This window comes from Ambystoma mexicanum, chromosome 4p (genome assembly GCF_040938575.1).
Source record: "Ambystoma mexicanum isolate Mex_15411 chromosome 4p, UKY_AmexF1_1, whole genome shotgun sequence".
Classification (NCBI taxonomy): Eukaryota; Metazoa; Chordata; class Amphibia; order Caudata; family Ambystomatidae; genus Ambystoma; species Ambystoma mexicanum.
Genome location: NC_090927.1, coordinates 1,051,967,081 through 1,051,990,210, shown reverse-complemented (window position 1 = coordinate 1,051,990,210; position 23,130 = coordinate 1,051,967,081). Strand labels below are relative to the sequence as shown.

Here is a 23,130-nt window from a genome sequence, read left to right as displayed (position 1 = left end):
CTTCTTTACCTCACGGACCTAGGAATACAACAGACCGTGCTCCATGTGAGGTCTCGCACTAGTAGAATGTGCTTTGGCTTTTGCCGGCAGCAGGCGATTGGCATCCACATGGCATAAACCAGCACTTGATGCAAATGTAATCTTCCGATTGCTTTATATGGGAGCCCCTACTCGTGGAGATGCAGGAGCAACAAACAATTGCTTTCATTATAACATTCCTTTTTTTTATTGGATGACCACCCCTTGCGCATGAAGTGTGTGAATCTAAATACATTTAACATGCAAAATACAGCAGACTTTTTGTCGTATCAGCGGCTTGAGCAATGACAATGCCGATTGCTCCTAGCCCGTGGCTGGGTCTGTATTCTATCAATGGCACAGGAGAGTATGATTTTTTTTTTTTGCGCTCCAGAGCAGTAAAAACCGAAACAAGATTAGACTGGAGGATTGAAACTCCTACAATCGCACTCGTGGCAGCCTAGTATAGTCTGCCACAAGGTCCTTCCCCTTTCCAACACTGCTACCGCTAGCTATCCACCAGCAATATGCATGGGAGATGCAGGAGTAATGCCAGCACCGGACAGTTCCTTCGTGGCCATCCAAAACCTCCAGATGCCACTGCAGTGGAACGATTGGGGAATGATCAATCTGTTTGAGAAATACCACCAATAATGGTGGGGAAAGATACCTGCGCAATACTCATCTATGCCATTAATCGAATCCCACACTCAGTCACAGGCTAGGATCAATTGACATTCTATGGCCGGGCATGGAGGCTTCCTATTATGTACGTTCAAAGCCGCTCCAAGATGGCTCTCAAAGCGTGCACAATAGGGTTATAAAAAGAAATTGGTAAAACATGCTCAAATTGAACGAATTGACCAACCTAAGCATCCCCTCCAGTCATGCCCAGCAGCAAAAGGCACTTTCTGAATGACCCCCAAACTGAGCATCTGATTCAAAACCCCTCTAGCCGTAGAAGGAAAGGATGCAAGGTTAATGGGTTTACAAAAGGTCAGGGCTGATCTAAAGATCCCATGACTGAGGCAGTCCTGGATTTGTAGTCGCGTAAACTCAGAACCACACAAAGTTGACCCCTTCAGCACAAGGATGTGCCTGAACGATCTAGCGCTTTGACATTCCCCACCCTATTGAAGGACAGCCGGTACATTGACCAAACCAATTTGGCTAATCCCGAACAGAGCACATCTCCTGCTCGCATCCCGCAAACAAGAATACTTAGAAGCCAGATGTCTGGACCCTCTATTGCCCTTTAGCAACCTACAAACGCTTCTACGTGCTATCTTCCTCCAAAGCATAAGATGAAGATCGCACAGAACTGTAGGTATTGACCTAACCAGGAAGCAGCCAAACCGGATAGAAACATTTCCCACCTGAATGATCCTGCATGAAAGGGATGCAAACACTGTATTGCACCATCTCACCCAGGCCTCCATGCCCCATTCTATTGAAGCGTGGTAGGATCCTAGAGACCCTGAAGGAGTCTTTGAAGATTGTGAAAGTCCAATTGGTGACCAGAGAACCCGGAAAATGAGCCATGCCACTAAATGAAGGGATCCCTTATTTATGAACGCGCCTATACACAAGTGTTTCAAGGCATGACGATGCAAGGGAGGGGAACAGAGGGAAGAGTGACAACTCTCTTACTAGGCCAGGTGACCATGAGATCGCAAGTGCACGGGAAAGGGAAATGTGCGAGGGGGGGTGCAGTACATAGGATAACAGTAAATTAATAAGCACAATATGTGCGACTAGCTGGTGGCAGGTGCAAGGGTAAGTACAGACATCAGGTGTCTTGCTGGTAGGAGGCTGTATGGATACAGAAACAGCCACAAGTTCAAGGGTGGCCGGGGGGGGGCAATGCAGGTGTGCAAGTGGCAGGGAGGGGACCTGGGCCCGAAAACAGAGGGTAGGCAGATGACCAGTGCAGTTTACGTTTCAGCCAGGAGTTCAGCAGTGGAGAGGAGGAAAGGGGGCAGGAGTAAAGGGGAAAGTCTTGAGGTGCTTCCAGAACCGGCGAGGGTTCTCAATGTTCTGGGAGGCTGTTCCAGAGGGAGGCCCCAGCCAAAGGGAATCTGCCATAAACTTGTTGCTTGGAGAAGCGACTGACCCTGAGGGAGTTGTAGGTGGATGAGCGAAGAGCTTGAGGGAAGATATTGAGAGTTGAAGGTATTGAGGCCCCTGGCGGCTTTGTGGACGATTCAGGGTTTTTAACGTAATCCTCGCAGCCACTGGGAGCCAGTGCAGAGATTTCAGTCCTGAAGAGATACGATCCCTGGGCTTGAGGCCAAGGATGAGTCTCGCAGTCCTGTTTTGGATGAGTTGCCGAGGGCGGAGAGTAGAAGCAGGCAGATTTAGTAGGGAGCTGTTGCAATAGTCCAGCCTAGAGAGAACCAGAGCTCTGGAGACAGTGAGCTTCTTGGGGAAAGCGAGGAAAGGCAGAATACCTCTGAGGAGGTGCAGCTGGTAGTGCGACTTCTTAGAGACAAGAGATGTGAGGAGATGAGGAGAGTGGAGTTGAAGATGACCCTGAGGTTTTATCCTCGCAGGTAGAGGGCCAAGAGAGGCCGGCCAGAGTGACAGGAAATGAGGGAGCATGTGTGCCAATGAGGAGAATCTCAGTCTTACTGGCATTCAGGCAGAGATCATTGGTGGCACACCACTCCTGGATAACGGATGAGAGAAGAGGTGGCTGAAGGAATCTGAAAATGAGCTGAGTCATCCGCATAGCACTGAAAATTGGGGCAGAGAGCGGCAATGCAGTGGGCAAGAAGTGCTAGGTATTGGATAACAGTCAGGGAGAAAGGTTAGACCCCTGGGGAACACCAGAGGTAGAGATGGAGGAGAGGAAGCGCCAAAGTTGGACCTGTGTGGGTCGATCAGAGAGGCAAGAAGTCGGCCAGGCCAGGGCCTGATCTGAGATACCAAGGTTATCAGACGGTTGAGCAGGATGGCATGGTTGACTGTGTCAAAGGCAGAAGAGGGATCAAGTAAGATGAGGACACACAGGGTGTTGGAATCAAGGTTGGAGAGCAGGTCTTCACGGATGTTTAGGAGAGCAGTTTCCATGCTTCTGGCAGCTCTGAAGCCAGACTAATGGTCCTGAAGACAACCAACCGATTCAGTGTGAAGATTAAGCTGGGTGATGGCCAGCTTTTCCAGGAGTTTGCCCAGGAACGAAGTGATTGAGATTGGGTGATAGCCGGGCAGGAAGGGTCGGCAGAGGGTTTCTTAAGAGGGTGCACAAGGGAGTGCTTCGGGGGGGAGAGAAGACTCCAGCGGCAAAGGAGTGGTTGCAGAAGTCAGCCAGAGCAGGAGCCAGGGTCAGTGTGGTCATTGATGGTTTTGGAGGAACCGGGTGAACCTGTTTGACAAGACTTTCATTGATCAGACTTGTCTAGAAACCTTGTCTGGGGAGAACTGGGGAAAGGCAGAGGAGTGTGGAGAGGTGGCTGAAGGGTCAGAGGAAGAGCAGGGAGCAGGGAGCAGGGAGGAGAGGAAGAGGGGACAGGATGTCCTGATGGACTAATGGTTGCGGGCCATATCTAGTAAGGGGTCTGGGATCGGTGAGAAGTTGGTACTGTGGCCATGTGCAAGTAAAATGAGGGAAACCATGTTGGCATTGCCAACAACTAGGCCTGCAGAAGTCAATGATCATGCAGAACGGAAAGTTGGAAAAAAGCATTGGTTGCCCTGGCGAACTGAATACCCTGGGAGCTGTGAGTTTAACTGGAAAACACTGATCAACCCTAAAAGATCTCCAAGACCCCGCAGGACCAAAGACCAGTGACCCAGCAGCTTCCAGATTGAATGCTTTGGAAGGTACGCTCTATCTGACATCAGCCAAAATTCACGAAATACCTTTTCCAGCTGCACAAGACTGGGACAGGGTGCCCCAAACGTGTTGGTGTATCAAACCACTATTGGTGTCCGGACATTTCGTCGAAAGACATTTGGTAGACTGAATTTGGTCAAACCAAATGGTCGAATTTTTTTTTTTTTTTTTTGTGGGTCCCCCATCCCTCACCCCTTTTTTTCCCCCTAAACTAAAACCTAAAATATATATATTTAAATATATATATATATATATTTTAGGTTTTAGTTTGGGGGGAAAAAGGGTTTTTTAGAAAAAAGGTGGTTTGGGGGGGGTGGACCCACCAAAAAAAAAAAAAAAATTCGACCATTTGTCTTTCGACCAAATGTCCTGTCGATTTTTTTTTTTCGACGAAATGTCTGGTAACCACCGCTATTGCCTTTCATTAGCAGCCTGACAACACAATGGGAGAACCTACCTGCGAATCACCAGACTTCAAAAGAATCAGTGAACGGTTTGTGCCAGATGCCGATGCAGGCTGAGCACGATTGAGATTGCTCTTCTGTTCTTTTTTTAAGAACACAAATGTCCCTGTTAGGAGGGTGGCCGACCCCCGAAAAGACCACAAACTCCAAAAACTGCTTACATTGAGAAGGGACTAATTCAGACTTGATGAAACTGAGAACAAACCCTAGGGCTTGTAAGAGCAAACTGAGCAGACCTATTCCTTTAATGCAATCATGAGGTCATCTAAATCAGAAATCCGCCATAACCCTACCCCGCTGCTCGTCCCTCTTACCCCCGGCCCTACATCTCCTAATACTTTGCCACAGCTTTGATAACTTTGGTAAAAGACCAGCAAGTGGAAGAAAGCCCAAATTGAAGAACAAAACTATGCCATGCCCCCACAATAAGTGCAGAAGGCATTTATGTGGGCTAAGATTGGGGACAGTAAAATGGGCATCATTGAGGTTCAACCTCAAATCCAATCTCCTGGTGTCAAAAAAAAGATTAACACTGCAAGAGTCCATTTTTGAATGGTAATACACCACAAACTGGTTCAACTCCTTTGGTCACAGTTCTGAAACCATTGTCATTTTTCCAAACCAAGAAAACCAGGTTGTGAAATCCTTCTGGGTGAATGTCCGTACTCACTGTAGCATGCTGTTCCTTGATCGTCTGGCTCACTGAGCTGTCCTGGACACCGATACACTGGAGGCTCATACATGTCCACTGAAACCTTCTGATGGTTTGAATGACAATGGGTCTCTAGATACTAGCAACCAGTTTTCATAAACCGCAACCACCCACATATAACGCGGTCTACCCCCCCTAGGGACTAGTCATGCCTACACTGGCTGCTTTGCCCATCCAACGCTGCAGCTATGGCCCCAGCAGCTGGCCTGGGCCTTCTGAAGGTAGGACTATCACTGAGGGGGTCACAATGGCTTGAATGGTTGAGGGCAGGGCCTGATAAATTGGAACCTTGTGCGGCTGCACGGCCCCTTGGTCTGGCCCTTGGAGAGACTGCTATGAGAAGAACTTTCTAAGGGACTATTGGGCCTTCTCCAAGGTAGTAACTGTCCCCACAAAACTGCCAAGCCCCTTTACAAACAGTCCCCAACCAGAAGTTGGCCTGAGGTCTCAGCACCTCGTGTCTGCTAGACCACTCTTCTTTGAGCAGCGTTCTTAAAAGTATACCCTTTCCTCTTTCCTGAAGTATGGCGTTGTTGCCCTCACCCAGAAAAACGCACGGCTCTGTGACCATCTGCTAATCTCCACTGGGTCCAATGATTCTCACTCTGCCATGGCAATCTGACAGATCCCTAATCTTCACCAAAGATCCGGACAGCCTATCTTGACGGGACTTTCTGGCCCCATCTTCCCCCTTAGCAACGTCCCAGCCATAATTCGAAAAAAGGTAATGGTCTTTGAGCCCAAGACCGAGTGGATGCCATGTTAAGGGGAAAAGGAAGGCAGGCTCACCAATTCGGTTCCATGCCATTTCATTGCAGGATGTTTTTTCGCAGGTTTTTTACCATGATTTTTTTTTCAAAACATTTTTTGGGGGATCCCCAACCCCCCATTTTCTACAACATTCGATGGGTTTTTTCAAAATAAATTCGCAGTAAAAAACCCCACAAAAAAAATCCCGCAGCGAAAGGACGTCGTACCACCAATTCGTAGCGCTAAAAACAATAAATCGGGACAAAACCTAGGATTCCCACAAGCATCCTGAAGGCTGTAAGGGCTCTCCGGGGTCAAACGACAACCATCATCTCCCCTGGGATCAACCCCTCGTATGTCATTAAAGCCAAGATCTGGACTCCAGCCAGAGTCCAAGGGAGTCTAGTCTAGAGCTGTGATTTTTGGCTCTTGCCGATTCTGTCCATCGATGGCCTACTGAGCGACTGAAGCCTCTCGGTCATGGATGATACAATAATGGTCCCCGCACTGGGGTTACCAGGCGAAGGAAAAATACTGTAGATGGTCTCCTGCGCCTGATGTATCCTTTTGCAAGGGGCTTTGGATGGCATAACCTGACGTGGCTGTCCCCAAAATGTGAAGGGAAAGAAGTGGGAACCCTAGGTCGGAGCCTCCAACTGGATGGTCTGACATAAAAAGATGCGACTTTTGATCAACGGTTTTGACAACTGCATGAGAGATGGAAGAATTGACAAAAGAATTTGGTTCTGCCAGCCATCTGCTCCAGAGGGGCATCATCCTTATCTGATAGGATGTCTAATCTAGTTCAATCTGCCTCACCTTATGTACCTTGCTTTGTTTAGGAGAGCTTTTCCTGCCTGGACAAGTAAAGCAAAAAGATCCCAGACCCAATGAAGTGATCTCACGGAGGTATGGCACGCTAACAAGATGCCTGTAGTTATTTAATTTTTTTAAAATCTATGCCATACATCTGGCATGTGCTGCGCAATGAATGCTCTGCCTGAATGCCATGCAACCCCTGCCGCACTAATGCACAGTGGCTAAGGTGTACAGGGGGGCTAAAGGACTTCACCTGCTCCCCTACCCAACCCCAATCAAGATCCTCCGAACAAATAAAGTGGCTAGCCTCACAAGGAACCATTGAAAACCACACCACCTGTGTTTTGGGAGAGGGTGTTGGGGTGGCGAGGTGGGGGGAACTAGGAAGGCTTGGACTTATAATTATCAGAAAGCTGTGGCACAGTAAGAAAAGAGGAAGGACTTGCTGGTCATGAGTCGGACTGCGGGTGTTGTAGTCCTCCATTCTGTCCTTTGTTTTCCTACTGTGGTAGAGCAAATAAACATGTTTACATCTCAAGCCTCTGTGCCATAGAAACCTGTGTACAAAGTATCCTTTTGAGAGAGCACAACTAATTGCCTAAAACGACATCACCTTTGAGCATTGGGAGAATCCTGTAGTTTTGAATTTATTCACATGCACAAACTAAACAAACCTGAAGCAAAAGTCCTAGTGCATACGTTCTGTTAAAAGGCTTTTATACTGTGCCAAATCACCACCATAGCAGTATGAACCCTTGCTTGTCCAGAACAATGTTGCCTATTGTGCCCTTGTCCAGGGCATCCAGAACATAGTCTGTGGAGGAAAGAGTGGGGCAAGATGAGCATGGTAGAGGGGAGGTTATCGTATGGATGTGTGGCCTTTCGGTGAACCATGTTTCTTATAAAGACTTAATATGCGTGTGTGGATATAGATGGTGGTGTGTGTGTATATAAGTAAACACAAACACTGGTGTTTGTTCTTGATTTATCTGTGAAGCAGGTTCAAGGGTTTGTATGGTGTTTGCTTGAGTGATGGGCTGAAGAATTGCTTGCCACCTGGTTGGACTGCTAGAGGCCTTTAAAGTGGTTTGTTGATGGGACATTTATCAGATTTGGAATGGTAGTTCGAGGACTGCCAAGCCTGGGCCAGGAGTTGCTAAGTCAATAGACCATGTGTAAGTTGAAATGTGATGGCATAACCGAAGGGGAGGTTAGGGTGGGAGGGTGTGCTAGTGGTGTTTTAGGAGATGCTACAATGAGAACTTGGTGACTGAAATTTAAAAAGGTCATGCTCGATAGCTACGGTTCATTGTATGGCTGTAATTATTAGGTGTTGGTATGTAATGCGAATTAGTGAAATTTAGTCCTATATTTCACTAATTCCTGTATGAATTTCACTGTATTCCTGTCTCGAGTGGGAATAATGTAAAACCCTATGCTATTGCTTTCTTTAGGTTGATTCTTAATGCTAGTAAAGGACTGAATAGTTGAATTGATCATTCTCCTTAGATACAGAAGAGCAGTACTTTTAGATGGGATAAGTTTATTGTGGTGGTGATAGACCTAGGGTGGGGTTGTGTTCTTATGGGTCTTCAGTGTCATAATTTGCTTCACCCATAATTGAATGTATACAGTAGCTAATGCTGGTTCATCTGACCTTGTAATGATCAGTATTCATACTGTAGTGGTGTTGCAGCAGACCTTGTCCAAGGGGTGGCGTATGGGTTCCCCCCCCACGCCCACTGGCCAGGATGCCATCTGACTGAAGTCTGTGGCTTGGATATAGGAGGGTTGTGGGGTGATTGTATAATGAACGATTGAATCGAGCATGTGACAATTGAGGGGGGGCACTTGGGGGAAGGGAAAGATGTTTTAGTATGGATGCATGTCAAACTGTGATTAGTTGGCATGAGAACAGTTCCACAATATACAGCTCGTTTTTAAACCAGGTTATTACTGTGAAGGCAATCTAGTCGAGACTATGCTAGGTACTAGATGTATTCTGGACTTGTGCTCAAGAAGGCCCTAGTAAATTGGTTTATAAGAAACGTACCCTGTATAGGGTACGAGGACTAAGTTTGCCGAATCAGCTAACGGAAGCTTTGGCGCCAAGAGCTGGGATTATGTGTAGATGAAGGCCTGGGGAAGACGCGAGGTAAGTGTTGGCGGAGGGATGATGAGCTAGTTGTAAATAAATTCCATATGCTGATCTAAGTATCATTATTTTTAATATATGAATCCTTTCTCCTGTAGATCGTAGCTTGTTTTTTTTATGAAAAGCCAACATAAGGTTAAATTCATGAAGACAAATATGTAAACAAGATGGTAAAAGGTATGCTTAAAATTGGTAACATGGATATGATTTGGCATTTGTAACGTGCCTATACACAAGTGTTTCAAGGCGCGACGAGGCAGAGGGGGGGGGGGGGGGGGGGAACAACGGGAAGACAGACAACGATCCTACTAGGCCAGGTATCATTCAGACCGCGCAAGTGCAGGAGTAGGGGAAGGGAAAAGTGCAAGGGGAGGGGGAAGTGCAGTACAAGTAAGTAGAATAAAAATAAATGGGGCCAGCTGGTGGCAAGTGCTGGGAAGGGGGGGGCTGTAGGGATACAGATATAGCTGAGGCCTGTAAAATTGAGGCAAGCAATTGGTTAGGCCATGTTTTTTGCAAAATGCTTATGTAGATGAGCACTGTCTTTGGCTCAGCAGTGGAATATTCTGTATACTTCCACGGGCACCTTGTCAGCTTGAGCATGTTCAAACCATATCCACGAAAACTGAGTGCAAATCCCTTCTATTTACTACTCTAGTCTGCGAATGGCCATGTTCTATAGACTGGAATGCAGAACGGAACTATCAGAAAATATAAGTGAGGGTGTTGCTTTTAGGACCAGACCTCCTGGGTGTTCAACTTGCAGCATTGGCATAGGGCATGAGGCAGGACTCTTCTTGGGGTGGGCACTTCTGGGAGTTGATCTGCATAGTTCAGCCTTTTTGACCTGTGCTTCTTTTACCTTGTCTTCAGTGCCGTATGCAGATCTTGGATCTAGACGGGGTGAGGTCTACCTGCATCTGCAATTGTACATTGTGTCATGGCCTTATTCATAAATTGAATACTGATCAATCAAGGATGGAAGTAGGTGCCAGATGGGGCAACCCACATAAAAGTAGAACGATGGTATGAATTGAAGGCATACATTAATGTTTACACCCTTTAGATTTGGGAACAAAACAGATGATAAACATTGCATAATCAAACACTGTGTAGCCTACCAGAACCTAAAAGCACAATTTAAAAGCAGCCATAGCGTAGCATAACCAACATCACAATGGGACACCACTGCGGAAGAAGCATGTCCCAAATAAGCTTCCATCACTGATACTTGGTTCGGAGCATCTCATTCCAGTATTTTCTTTTAAAAGGGTCCTCCGTGAGCTAGTCCATGGAGGGTGTTGTAAGGGCATCAATCCCAGCCAGGGTCGGTTTCATTGACTTGGGGCCCAGGCACAGTCCTTGTGGTGCACTTGCAGCTCTTGATGCAATTGCTTTGCAACAAGCCAGTGTCTCAAAGCATTGGGAAGCAAGTAAAGGAGGCATGTTCATGTTTTATACCAAACTGAGAAACGACTTTTATGGAAACAACCATTTGTTTCAAAGAATGAGCCCTTGCCAAAAAGTGGCAAAATGTTTCTCCCTAAAGTTGAACACCTCTTGAAGGAAAGCGCTATTTGCCCCACGGTGGCATCTTGCCTTTGAGCCATGGGCAACAAGAACATTCCACTTGCATTGCTGTTGCTCTTGCGGGTTCAACGGTTTACACAAACTTCAAATCTAGATGCAGCGAGTGACTTAGCATTTTCTTTTTCTGCCTTACAATCTCTAAATTCTGGCTTTGTGTTCATGAGTAAGTGGCGAAAATATGCCCCCTGGAGCTATTGTCTGAAAAGGCAATGTGCATTTCGGCCAGTCGTTTGAAATGGATAGGAAACTTGGATTTTCACATGGATTGTTAACTTCTGTTTCAGCTGCAATACCATGAGTCTTGCCTAGGAAATGTAATGGACTGCAGATTGATGCCTGGTAAATCTCCTGCTTGTGAACCCTGTATTTTTCAAAGCCTGTCTTCTGTGGGTGACTCGCATAGAATGCAAAGATTTACTGGATGTTACTTTTGACGTGTGGCAGTGTCGAGGAGGAGTTGGTGGAGGTATGTTTAGAAATTGCGGTTTTGGATAACGTCAGAGGCTTGGATATGCATCCCATCCACTCCTGAACTGTTCACACTTCCTGTGATCCGCCACTTGTGCCGTGTGGATGGTCATGCTGAAGATAAGTTGTTCTGGTTGAGGCTTTCAAAGGGACACTGATGTTGCAGCAAAGCCATTTTCTTTCCACATCAAAGAATATGGATTTCTGACACTTATGTTTCTGCTGAGAAGGGGCTCAAACACACTGGCAACCCCTCTTCCTCTGGACTGAGCTTGAAATGTTTGCTTTTGGTGAGGTTTTGGTTTTTGCCAGAACTGCAAAGCATAAGTTATCGATTTGGCGGCCACACACCTAATTCGCCTCCTTTCTTTGGAGCGTTGGTAAACCACCCCGCCTAAGCAGCGCATCACACCGTCCGAGTCATCAACTACTATCCAAAGGAACAGGCAAGAACCTTCAAGGGGCCAAATTCCACAATCTACAACGGATTCATTTGATGGGGTCAGGGTCATGACACTGCAAGTGGTGGTTAACTGGGACCATCCCTACCTGGGGTGGGTGGTATGAGCGTGACAAAGCCCATTGGTGTTGGTGTTGGGGGTGGGGAGGGGGAGAGTGTAGGACGATCCTGACACACCCTTGCATGCTTTTAATGTGGGTATCACCCTCTATCACGAGATGCCTCCCAACACTTTTTTTTTCTGATCAGAGTGCTTACTTTTTTTTTAGAACTGGTCACAAGCTGCCCCTAGGCGCAACCAAGAAAACCCAGACCAGAAGAAACGGTGTAATGGAATTGAGAACAAATGGAACGGACTGGGATTTTTTCTGTACCTTATGGTGCTCCTGTTTACAGGAACATAGGGATGCTTCGCTAAGAACACCCTGCACACAGCAGTTGTGCACCTCCACATTGTGTGGAACACGTTAGATCAATTTGTTGCTGCCTATACAATCTGCAACCTCCTATCTTTTTTTAAGCTAGTTTATGAAATTTACCATAATTTAATCCCTGCAGCATCATTTCTGTGCCCACCATGTGTTAACGTCTTGCACTGATGGACTTTCTCCACGTATAGCCATTGTCCTAAACTAACGTAACCAGCACTGATCCTCTGGAGGCATGAACACAGACAAAACCTTATTCACAAACTTAGGTTTACACACGATCCACCACTTAACCACACTGGATTCAACATGGAGCCCACCTTTCTTCTCTCAAAAGTAGTGTAACCAAACCGACCTTTGGGTGTGAGTTTGCATCAGATAGAACATACTTCCAACACATAGTTAATCAAAGCCAACTGGTTGTCATACTTGAGGAATAGGCTAGTTGTTTCTCCAAGACCATTGGAGCTGGAGTTGTAAAAAGCAGACCTTTGGTGCTCAGTTGAGACCGCACATTATTTTGAAACCAACTTCCCACTCTGGTACCCTCTTCAGATTGAAAACCTTATTTGGGTAATCGATTACATTGTTGGTCGTGGCTTCGTGACCGAAGCCACTTAAGTTCTCCAGCATTGGATCTTTCATGGATTCACATGCTGTGAATATTCCCCGTCAGGCTGGGAACCTCGGTCATTTTAACCTTAGCGTTGTCCTAGGGAAAACTTCAACACTTCAGTGTCCTATCAACGTCCTTTTTGGGTGCTTTAGTCCCCACCAATAGGACGTAGGGTATAAATAGCCCCGCCCCCACGGCTTCCCTTCAGATTTCAACCGTCTCCAAACTGTTGGGATCACCTTGTGTTCGTTGTGGTTTTTTGCACGTGCTTGTACTATTTGACGATGTCTTCTGGGACTCCCAAGAAGTCTGTTCCCTCCCTATGCGACTTGTGGGCTGAAGGTGTATGAGGGGGTGGGGCATATGGACTGCATCTAATGCCTTTACCCCATCACGCTGCCGACTCTTGCAAGATTTTTAGAGGGTTTTCGCAAAAGACTCTTAAGGACCGCAATCGGCGGTTGCTTTTTTGGCTTATGATGGCACCTATGCCGCTTCTGAGGTGGGGTCAGTCTGGAGCTTGTCATCTGAGCGGCCTGTACAGGCGGATCATCGCCGGGCGTGTCGGCCGAGCCTCCGGCTAAGAAATCTCGTCCTGCTCCTGGGACGGAGGTTGCGAAGAGTGGTCGAACCTCTTCGAGTAAGCAACTGTCGAAGGGGGCTGCTTCATCCAAACATGGTCAGTCGGACCATTCCCGGGGGTCTGGTGGTAGGCCCGAGAAGTCGACATCTCAGGAGAAGGCCAGGAAAGACTCGTCCTCTAAGCACCGGTCCAGTACTGCTAAGCAGGCCGGTTCTCCTGGAAAATCTGCACCACAGGTGGTGTTCCAACGATGTCCTCATCTATGGTTACTCTGCCATCTACAGTACCGTCGTCGACTGTTGTGTCATCGGCTCCGGTGACGGCAGGGATAAAGGGCCGAGGCTTTTCTCGACATCCAGGATGGATTCGGAAGGATTGGTGCCAACGCGTGGCAGGCTTCCGCTTTTGACTCGCTGATGCCGGACGTCATTCTACATCATGAGATGGCTGCTTTTTCGGTGTCCTCTGAGGTGGACGAAGGCCGGTGTTGGGGCCGTCTACCTTGGGGCTGCAGTGTGTTGGAACTTCGACGTTGGAGGCTGGTCCGACTAGTTACCTGCTGGTGAACCCGCAGGCTGTCGCTCCAGATTCTGTCTACGCTGCAATCCTTGTTGGGCCAGCTGGATTCAAGGTTGCCTCTGAATGTGGTTCCGGTGGGGTCTGTTGTGGATGCTGCTGGTGTTCCACCGCATTTGTCGGCTACGGCTGGGTTGTCTGTGTCCCCTGCCGGGGAGTGAAGATCGTCCACGTTCCTACCCTGAGGAGGGTGAGCAGTCGGAGTCACAGTGGGCCTCGGGAGACCATGTCTACTGGTTCTTCATCGCCGACGAGGGACACAGTGTGGAATTCGGATGGGGAGGTGAAACGGCCTTAGTCTAGGTCAACCATCCCCTCCCGATGTGGGGGGCATTCCACACTGTGATGGTTAAGGCGTGTGTAGAATTTGGATTGACTTCAGAGGAAGAGCGGAAGGAGTGCTTCCTGTTTGACCACACGGGAAACATGGAAAGCGGTATTCTCCGTGCCTATCCTGGACCACGTGTGGCAGGAGGGCCTGCGCAAGATGCAATATCCCTTCTCGGAACCGGCTGTTAAAGGGAGGCTGGAGAAGAAGTTTAAGGCCCTGGACTCTACCTCGAAGTGCTTAGTGTTGCAATCCACTCGAGGAGGTGGCGGCAGCTAGCCGTAAAGCCTGGAGTCAGCACAAGTGTTACTCCTCCGGACAGTGACGCCAGGAGACTGGATGCCTTCGGGAAGGTTTTGACTGTTGGGGTGACGACGGTGAAAGCGGCCAATTCCTTAGCGATCATGGCTCGCTATGATCTTGAGATGTGTCATCGGCTAGCCGTAGGAGCACCGCAAGGCCACCATCCTTTTGTTGCGTGAAGGGGAGGAGGCTTCCAATCACAATTTAATATTGCTGTTGACCTAGCGGATTCCGGCTTTAAGCGGCATAGTGCTGCGTCGCCAAGCCTGGCTGAAGTGCACTGACTTTCGGCTTGAGGTGCATTTATAAGGTTCTGGACATGCCCTGTGAGGGGGAGCAGTTTGGCGAACATTGAGGCCCTCAAGGGAATGAAGGACACTGACTGCTAAATTGTTGGGAGCTTTGCAGAGTGGGTGATTTTTTTTTGCTCCTTTCGTCCGTTCCGAGGGGCTTCGGGGAATGCCTGGTTTACCTCTAGCAGATACTGGGATTACGGTTGGTCTGGGTACTCCTCCCAGGGGTATAGGAGGTCGGTGCGGAAGAGTCGGGACTTTCAAGCCTCTAGGAAAAGAGGTGCGCAGCCCTCCTCCTCTAAAGGGAGACAGGCTAAGCCACAACAATGACTGTCTTCAGGATAATCTACTGGGGGGCAGGGTGGCAATGCACATGGACGAGTGGTGCAAGATTGCGTTGGACCGTTGGGTGTTGGACACAGTGCGTCTGGGCCACTCACTGGAGTTCAAGTGTTCCCCGGTTTCCATTCCTCCAATGTATGCCGTGCAACCTCAGTCACATCCTGTGGCAGGAGGTTGTACTTCTGCTACACAAGGGGGGGCTATTGAATTGGTTCCGGTGGCCGATAGTTTTGTTCTCGTTACTTTGTGGTGAAGAAACCCAACGGCAAGTGGTGGCCCATTCTGGATCTTCAGGCGTTGAACAAGACTCTGCAACGCCTGAAGTTCAAGATGCTCACTCTTCAGGGAGTCATTCGGTCCATGCAGCCGGATGAGTTTCTGGCGTTAGATTTTCAGGATGCATACTTCCACATTCCAAGCGGCGACGGCACCGCAAGTTCCTGCGGTTTGTTGTAGATCATTCCCAGTTTTGGGTACTCCCATTTGGTTTAAAGTCGTCTCCCAGGAAGTTTACAAAATGTTTGGCGGCGTGGCTCCGATGGGAGGGTCATCGCATATACCCGTACTACTGGCTGGTGCAGGGTTCGTCACCAGGGGAAGCGCAGGACAGTCTCGGCGCTACCATGCAGCTGTTGCAACAGCTAGGCTTCGCCGTGAACTTCGGGAAGTCCTTTGTTGCCTTCCAAGGAATTGGTGTTTCTGGGGGCAAAGTTTCAGACGCATCTGGGAATTGTGAAGCCCTCGGACGAGAGGGTAATGAAGCTCTGGCAAAGGGTGGCGGCGTGGAAGATTGGTGCAAGGGTGTCGGTCTGGACCTACATGTCACTGTTGGTGGGCCATGTCGTCCTGCATTCCGCTCGTGCCAAACTGTCGGCTCTTCATGAGGCTGGTGCAGGAGTTCCTTTACCGGTGGGCTAAGTTGCGGCTCGTGGTCCGACAAAATGGTGCTGATCAACGGCAGTTGTCTGGAAGTTCTTCGCTGGTGGCAGTGCTCGGACAATCTGGTTCGGGGCATGCTGTTGCTGGAACGGAATTGCCAATTTACGATTGTGGCGGATGCCTCTCAGACAGGATGGGGGGGGCACATCTCGGCGGTTCGCAGGTTCAAGGCCTGTGGTCTGCGGTGGAGTCTTGGTTCCACATAAATGTGCTTGAGTTGAGAGCAGTACATTGGGCCCTGAAATCGTTTCTGCCCCGCATATGGGGTTCGGTGGTGAGGGTGTTGACGGACAATACCACCATGATGATTTATCTTAGGAAACAGGGGGCATGCATTCCAGGGTGCTGTCGAGAGGCACAGGAACTTTGGCATTGGGCTCTGTTGCATGACATTGGACCGTATGTTGCTCATTCAGTTGCCATTCGTGGAGCTGGCCTACATCTCTGCTGATGGTGTCCAGTCAAAGGATCTATTACAAAAGGCTTGAATGCAAAAGGTGAGTCAATGGGGTCGAACCAAAGCTGTCCTCTGGTGCAATGTTTCAGAATTATTTTTATGCAGTGTGTCCACTCTACACTTTAGGATGCTTATTAGACTAATATGAACTTGAGATGTCCATTATTGACTGTTTTATACTGTTTTAATGTGATTTCATCTCCATGTGTAATGTTGAATATGTGTCTATTAAAGATTGTCTGATTTTATACTTTCCTTGACCGGGTCTATCCCCCATTTAGCTCCTGCATAGAGCAATTTATCCTGTTGATTTGCTCAATGGTTTGATTCACGTTAACCTCCCCCCAACCCAGTCTCTTTTGCTTATAGAACTTTGCCAGGTAGCATAAGACCTCATCTAGGTCAATCAGCACCTGGACGCAGCTGCTAGAACTATGTCCATAGGTGTATCTTTTAGCGAACAAACGGTGAAGGAATGAATGATCTGTTTATTTGCTTATATAGCGCACCGAACAGAGGTATCTGGGCACATTTCTTGGGTACATGGTTACAATGTTTATGCAACATACAATAGTAAGGTAATAAATGCAATCGAATTTACAGTAGTAGAATGTAGTATTATACAGATCTATACATAGTGGGGGCTATATAAAGTATAAATAAGTTCATAGAGTTTAGGCCCTTGGGTGTTTCCGAACTAAGCTATGGCAAGTCAGGAAGGATAGCTAGGTCAGATAGTCACGATAGCACATAGTAGCTGTAGTACAGTTTGCTTGCGAGGACAGCCAAGTTTTTACTTTATTCCGTAATGAGGAACATAGGGTAATTCCTGAAAGCAAGAGGTAGCTTGTTCCAAGTCTTGGCCACAAGCACTGAAAAGCTAGTTCCTCCAGCTTTAAGTTAACATTTTGGAATGTTAATGGCTCTAGTCGGTCTGGTTGGTTTTTTTTTTTTTTTTTTTTGGGAGGATGTCTGACAGATATTTGGGAGCTGGGTTGTTTAGGCATTTTTGTAATCCTGAGCGTTCTGAAGGTGATCCCTATCTTGGATAGGGAGCCAGGTGTTGCAACAGATTTGTAAAATGTGATTAGATCGGGGGATACCCAAGGCAGTTCTGAGTGCTTTATTTTGTAGTACTTGACGATTCTGAATGTTCTTCTGGCTAGTGACCAAGTAGAGGGTATTACAATCCAGTCTGGATAATACAAGGGCTCTAGCAAGGGTAATACAGCTGTTAGAGGTCAAAAAGGGTCTGCAGACGTTTATTAGTTTTGAGGTGTAGGCGGTAGAGTAGGAGGTGGCGTTGATTTGTCTTTGAAGGGTTAAGTCAGAGTCTAGGTAAAAGCCTAGCATTTTTGCTTCCTTGTCAACTTTAATGAGGTTGCCATCGAAGTTGAACAAGGCGTATTTGGGACCTATCTTAAGTCTTAGCTTAGAGCCAATGAGCAAGAGCTCAGTTTTGTCATCGTTTAGACATGGGCCATGTTTGGCCATCCAGGCTTGAATTTTGCTCTAGATGTCATTTAGGAGTATGGAGTCTAATTGGTAGTCGCCAGAGAGTGATTAGTATTTGCGAATCATCCGCATAGTTCGTATACGATATGCCGAGGTCATCAATACGGGAGCTTCGTGAATATGTTGTAGAGTGTAGGGGAAACACAGGAGCCTTGCGGGACTACATGTTATGAGGGGTCCGCTGAATCTATCCATTCGGACGGAGTTGACCCAGGCAGCTACCTTGGTAGAGAAGGAGGCCCCTGTGGTGAGATGGTTGGTTAGGATGTTATGGTTGACTAAGTCGAACACTACCGACAGGTCAAGTAGGAGAAGAGCAGGCTTCTCGTTGTCCCTTGCCTCATCCATTTGGATTTTCAGGTCCAAGAGGGCAGTTTCTGTCCCATGCCTTGGTCTGAAGCCAGAGGCCCAGGAGATTATTATTCTCGAGATGGTGTTGAATCTGGATATCTGCAGCCTTATTTAGGATTTTTTAAGAGGGGACACTGTGGTGATGGGTCTGAAATTTGTGGGGGTTATAAGGATCCAGATTACGTTTTTTGATAAGGGGCATGACGCAACTGTCTTTAAGGTTTTTTGTGAACCGTGCAAGATGCGAAAGAGGCGTTTAAGGTGGTGATAAAAGGTGCACATTCTTTGGAGTCTTTTTAGAGGCTGGCCAAATGTCTCCTTGGCACCTGGAAGGATTGAGACTTCTTATGATGGCCTCGACCTGCGTTAATTACAGGGGTGAATTCAAAAATTGTTTTGGTTGGAAGAAGCAGTAGGTTGGGGGCTTGGATTAGGAGTGTCTTGTGTAGTTTGCTAGTTTTGGCCAGAGTCAATAGGCTGTTTTTTTACTTCAATTTTTGCTTGAAGTAGTGAGATTTTGAGTAAGGTTTTTACATGTTGGTGCACCATTGTGTATCCTTCTAGGAGTCAGGAGGGGTGATGGGAGATGCCAATTCTTTGAGAATGATGAAAAGCTCCTTGGTGCTAGATTTGACATTAGATATTCTATTGTAATTTTCTCTTTTTGTTTCTACGATGGCAGTTTTGTAAATGGCTGAAGCAGTTAGGAATGTATCCTTCTGCGTTGAAGGGCTTTTTTTCCGGACGCCTCTGCGTCTTTTAGCTTTGCAGAGTCTTTTTAGCTCTGTAGTGTACCACTTTTTCAAATGTGCTAGGTGCTTATATTTCCTTCATTTGATGGGGGGGCGGGTAGTGGGGGTTAGTTGGTCAAGTGCATTTGGGAGGTTCTTGGTTTGGGGCCGATTGGTGATGGGATGGAGCAGTCGGAATATGCTTTCTAGGGAGATGAGGCAGTTATTTCTCGTCGAGGCAAGTGGGGTTTGGAAATCATTTGGCGTTGGATGTTTGGCATTGTGGATTTCAAAGGAGATGACATTATGGTCTGACAATGCGGAAGGCGTAATGGGGAGAATTGTCATGTTGCAATGAAGGTCTGCTATCCAGTCCAGGACTCTGCCTATGCAGTGGGTAGGGTCAGAAATCCATAGTGAGTATTTAGTTCTGAAATGGTGTTTTGGATGGTTAGTGCATTGGAGTCTAGGTTATCGTATAGGCCGACATTCAGGTCATCTAAGAGCAGGATTTGTGAGCCAGGTTTTGTATTGAGAGGACATGTTTTCCTCAGAGGATAGTTGGCCTGGTGGTTTATAGAGGATGTGGATGAGTGTTCGCTCAGATGAAAGTGGCAGTTTCACTGAGAGGTGTTCTCCCTAGGGGAAGGTGGTGCTGTCACTTTCTTTAATGGATAGAGAATTTTTAGGTGATAAATGGCATTTATAACACGCGTATACACGTGTTTGTGATGGCTACCCCACCTCCTCTCTTGGTAGATCTGATAATCTACTAGTCCGGGACAACTAAAAGAGCAGGACCTGAAGCTGGGTGAAGCAAAGTTTCTGTGATAGCCAGAAAGTGTAACCTATTGGTAGTAATGAGGTCTGATATGTCCCGGGAGTGAGTAACTAAAGATCGGGCATTAACAAGGACTCCTTTCAATATGGATGGCTTCTGGTTGTGACTGAGTGGCTTTGAGCGTCTGAGTTTGTGGTGTAGCGGTTAGTGAGGTGCAGGAGTTTATTCTAGTTCTGTTATTGTGTGTAGGGGTTTTGTTCTGAGAAAGGTATTTAGCAGAGGTATGGGATCCAAGTAGTTTGTTTTCATCAGTGATAGAACAGGGTAGATTCATGGTCATTTGTGTTGTCTCGGACATGGGGAAAGTGGGGATTCGATTTGTGGTGCAAAAGTATGAGTCCTGCTGGGCTAAAGCCAGCAAATGCGTGATGGGGTATGTTGTGTCACTAGTTAAGGTGCGATATGCATAGTAGCAGGATGTGGAGGATATTCCTGTGAATGCAAGATTCTTTCCAACAGGTCGCCATGGAGGTGGGTATGCTATTGTGTAGTGAGCCTGCAAGGTAGCCAGGCCTAGTAGATTAATAGGGTGAGGCAGTAATCTCACTTGCATACAATAGTAGGAGAGTGTATGCAAGAGATTGTAACTGTGGTATAGATTGGCAGGGCCACTGTGTGTGAGCCCTAAAGGTACTACAGTGATCAGGCACATATCACGTGGCACGGGTACAGGAAAAATACAATTAACTGTCAGCATGTGTATGGCAAAAACCTCTCATTGGAAACCGATTGTGCACATGCCAGGCACTTTCAAGTAAGCACGGTAGGTACCGGAGAGGTGTTAGTTGAGGTAACAATGGGTACACAGTATGTGGCAGCACTTCAAATAGTGTCTCGTTAATTAAACATACAGAGTGAGGCAGCAAGCATTTCAGTTAATGATGGCACAATAGTGGCAGTAGGCATACAAAGTAATGCAGCACACACCGGAGGCGACAGTAAATGCAAGGCACGTTGAATGGTATAGGCACACAGTACAAGGTATGAGTCAGAAGCGATGACCAATATTCTTTTTCTCTGGCTGGATGTATGGAGGCATACACCAGAGAGGCGAGCTATGCGGCTTGTATGACAAGAGGCCATAGTTCATACTTTACCTGATGCCGTGGGTCCACGTATGTATGTCTGCAGGGTAGCTTTAACGTTAAAGGCAGAAGTGTAACAGGGCTCAGTTACATAGCAATGGTCAAGATACTAAGCATACAAATGTATGGATACAGTGGAAGCTGCTAAGTGGGGGACGAATTGGTATAGTCACGTCTGTTTACAAATGGGTAGCAGTTGGGAGACTAGTCTCTGAGCGAGCAACGCTGCTCAATAGAACGAGAAGTTCAGCCGATCGGAACTGGCGTGGTGGGGGTGGATATGCAAGATTATTCAACAATATTTAATGGGGTGGAGCTATTCACACCTGATGTAGATGAGTCGCTGACTAACTGTGCCTAAACGGCAAAGTCCTTAGCAGCTCTAAACAAACCCTCTGCAAAGCCAAGATCTTCAGTCTATCAGTCATTCACTACAAAGGGTTCAGGAGGCAGAGGCTTCCACGACCAGTGGAGTAGAAAAGACGGACCTACCAGTGCTCCACACAATTAAACGGCATTAAGCTGCAGATCCACAGCTCACTGGTCGGAGGAAGAGTGGTTATGCTCTTCAATTGAGCAAGATGACAGTGACTGCTTGTCATGATCGGTGGTACGTTGTGGGGGGGGGGAACTAAAGCCTTCTTCCTACCTCAATCCACCATTTGCCCACCTGCCACCCTCCTGCACAGTGGCTCAAACTCTCCAGCAAGAGATATGTAAGCTATTGCTCATAAAAGCAATCCAGAAATACAGAAGTGCTTGGCTTTTACTAAGTTTTTTATTGTTTCAAAGAACTGACCATGTTCGGGCGGGGCTAAGCAGGAGACCTTTTGCCAACCACAAATTGGAGTTGAGCGAGTAGGTATTCCAGTGGATCTATTTGTGACTAAACTGATCAAGTGTCATTATGCCTCATGGAAAAGGAAAGAGTCAGGAGATGCTTTGGTGGACTAATGGAACAACCTGTTTGCATATGCATTTCACCCCTCTTCCTCTTGTGTTTTTGTAATAGTTGGCTGCAGAAGCATTGCTTCTCAGACCTAATGCTTTTGGCAAGTGCCCCACACCACCTTTTCTCCAACCTTCCTGACCTACAGTGATCCACGAATTACATACTTTCCTTCTTAACCAGTCTTGTTCATTCAGGCATTCAAATCTCATAGTACAGAATATATCTGCCTGGTATCATGACATGCCTCTTATATAATGACAGGCTAGTTTCCTTTGCCAATCCAGTAATCCAACACCACTTTGGGGGACTTGTCCATCTGTTCTTTTGACATCCTCTTGCGAACTTGGATCTGAATATAGTCTTGACAGCTCTTGTGCACAAGTCCTTGGAGACAATGGAGTCGGAAGTTTGTCTGGTGGCATGGAAAATTGCTTTTCTGGTGGCAATTACTTCAGCATGTTGTATTGACAAATTGCCCGCTTTATCGAGGCACCCTTCTTCCCCTTGCACAGTGGCTTTGGTCTTTTCTTATCTTTTGTGTTCCTCAAAAGTGGTCTTCGACTTCACATAAATCAGCAAATGTCCTTTATCAGTATTTTTTCCCAGAACCACAGGAGGTAGGTGATGGAATTTTCCATTGATTAGATGTTCGAAGGGCTTTGAGTTTATCTCGAAAGCACAAAGCCTCAAGGGTCCTCACTGTTCTCAGCTTCGGTGAGGTACAGCCAGGCAAATAAGAGGCTAAAGACAATCTAGCAAAATGGCTAGTCTTGTATATTTCTCACTAAAGTGCAGGGCAAGAATTCTAAAGGCCTGTATGCACATTTGATGAGTGCAAAGCTCATGGCAGTAGCTTCCTAACATTGCATCCGTGGCCTGGAAGGCCATATGCAAAACAGTGACCGGGGCATCTCTGCTTTCAGCGACACTAGTGCTGGATTCCAGCTCCAGGACTGACCCCATATTTGGACAAGCAGTCCTAAGGAGCATCTTCAACAGTGTAGATTCCATCCTGCCTGGGTTAGGGCAGCACTTTATACTTTCCTGAAAGTATGAAGGCAAGAGAATGGAATGTGAGGTAAGGATAAATTGTCACTGAGTGACTACTGTACTAGAAGTCCAATGTCCCCTTTCCACTTGCCCTGCATCCCCCATAGGTCTTTCTTGTAGTTCGGGGACTGAGGCGCACGGAAGGTAGGACCTAGGGCGTTGGTCGTGCTCTGGACTGCGCTCTAAATTCTTACAGGAAGCATGCTTAGGCTTGCCATGGTTCTGGTCCAGTCCCTGATCAGTCTCCTGACCCCGCTCCTCGTGTACCCACAAGTATGGAGGAAAGGGGACATTTGAGTAGGAGTACAGTGGTCACTATGGTCAGTAACTTTTAATTCTCATAGCACATGGGTGGCGGTAATCAGGTGACAATTTCAAGTTGCAAGCTTCTAACCAGCTAATCAGTTACTCGCCACTTAAATTCTACACATACACCATTTCTTACTAGTCGGTCCATTATCGCCAG

General features: G+C 47.2%; 1 protein-coding gene across 1 annotated transcript in view; it reads left to right on the top strand.

The window, feature by feature from the left end:
• The window catches only part of LOC138453614 (uncharacterized), a 308,890-nt gene that overhangs the window by 126,538 nt on the left and 159,222 nt on the right, over positions 1–23,130 (top strand). The gene's annotated exons all lie outside the window — the stretch shown is intronic.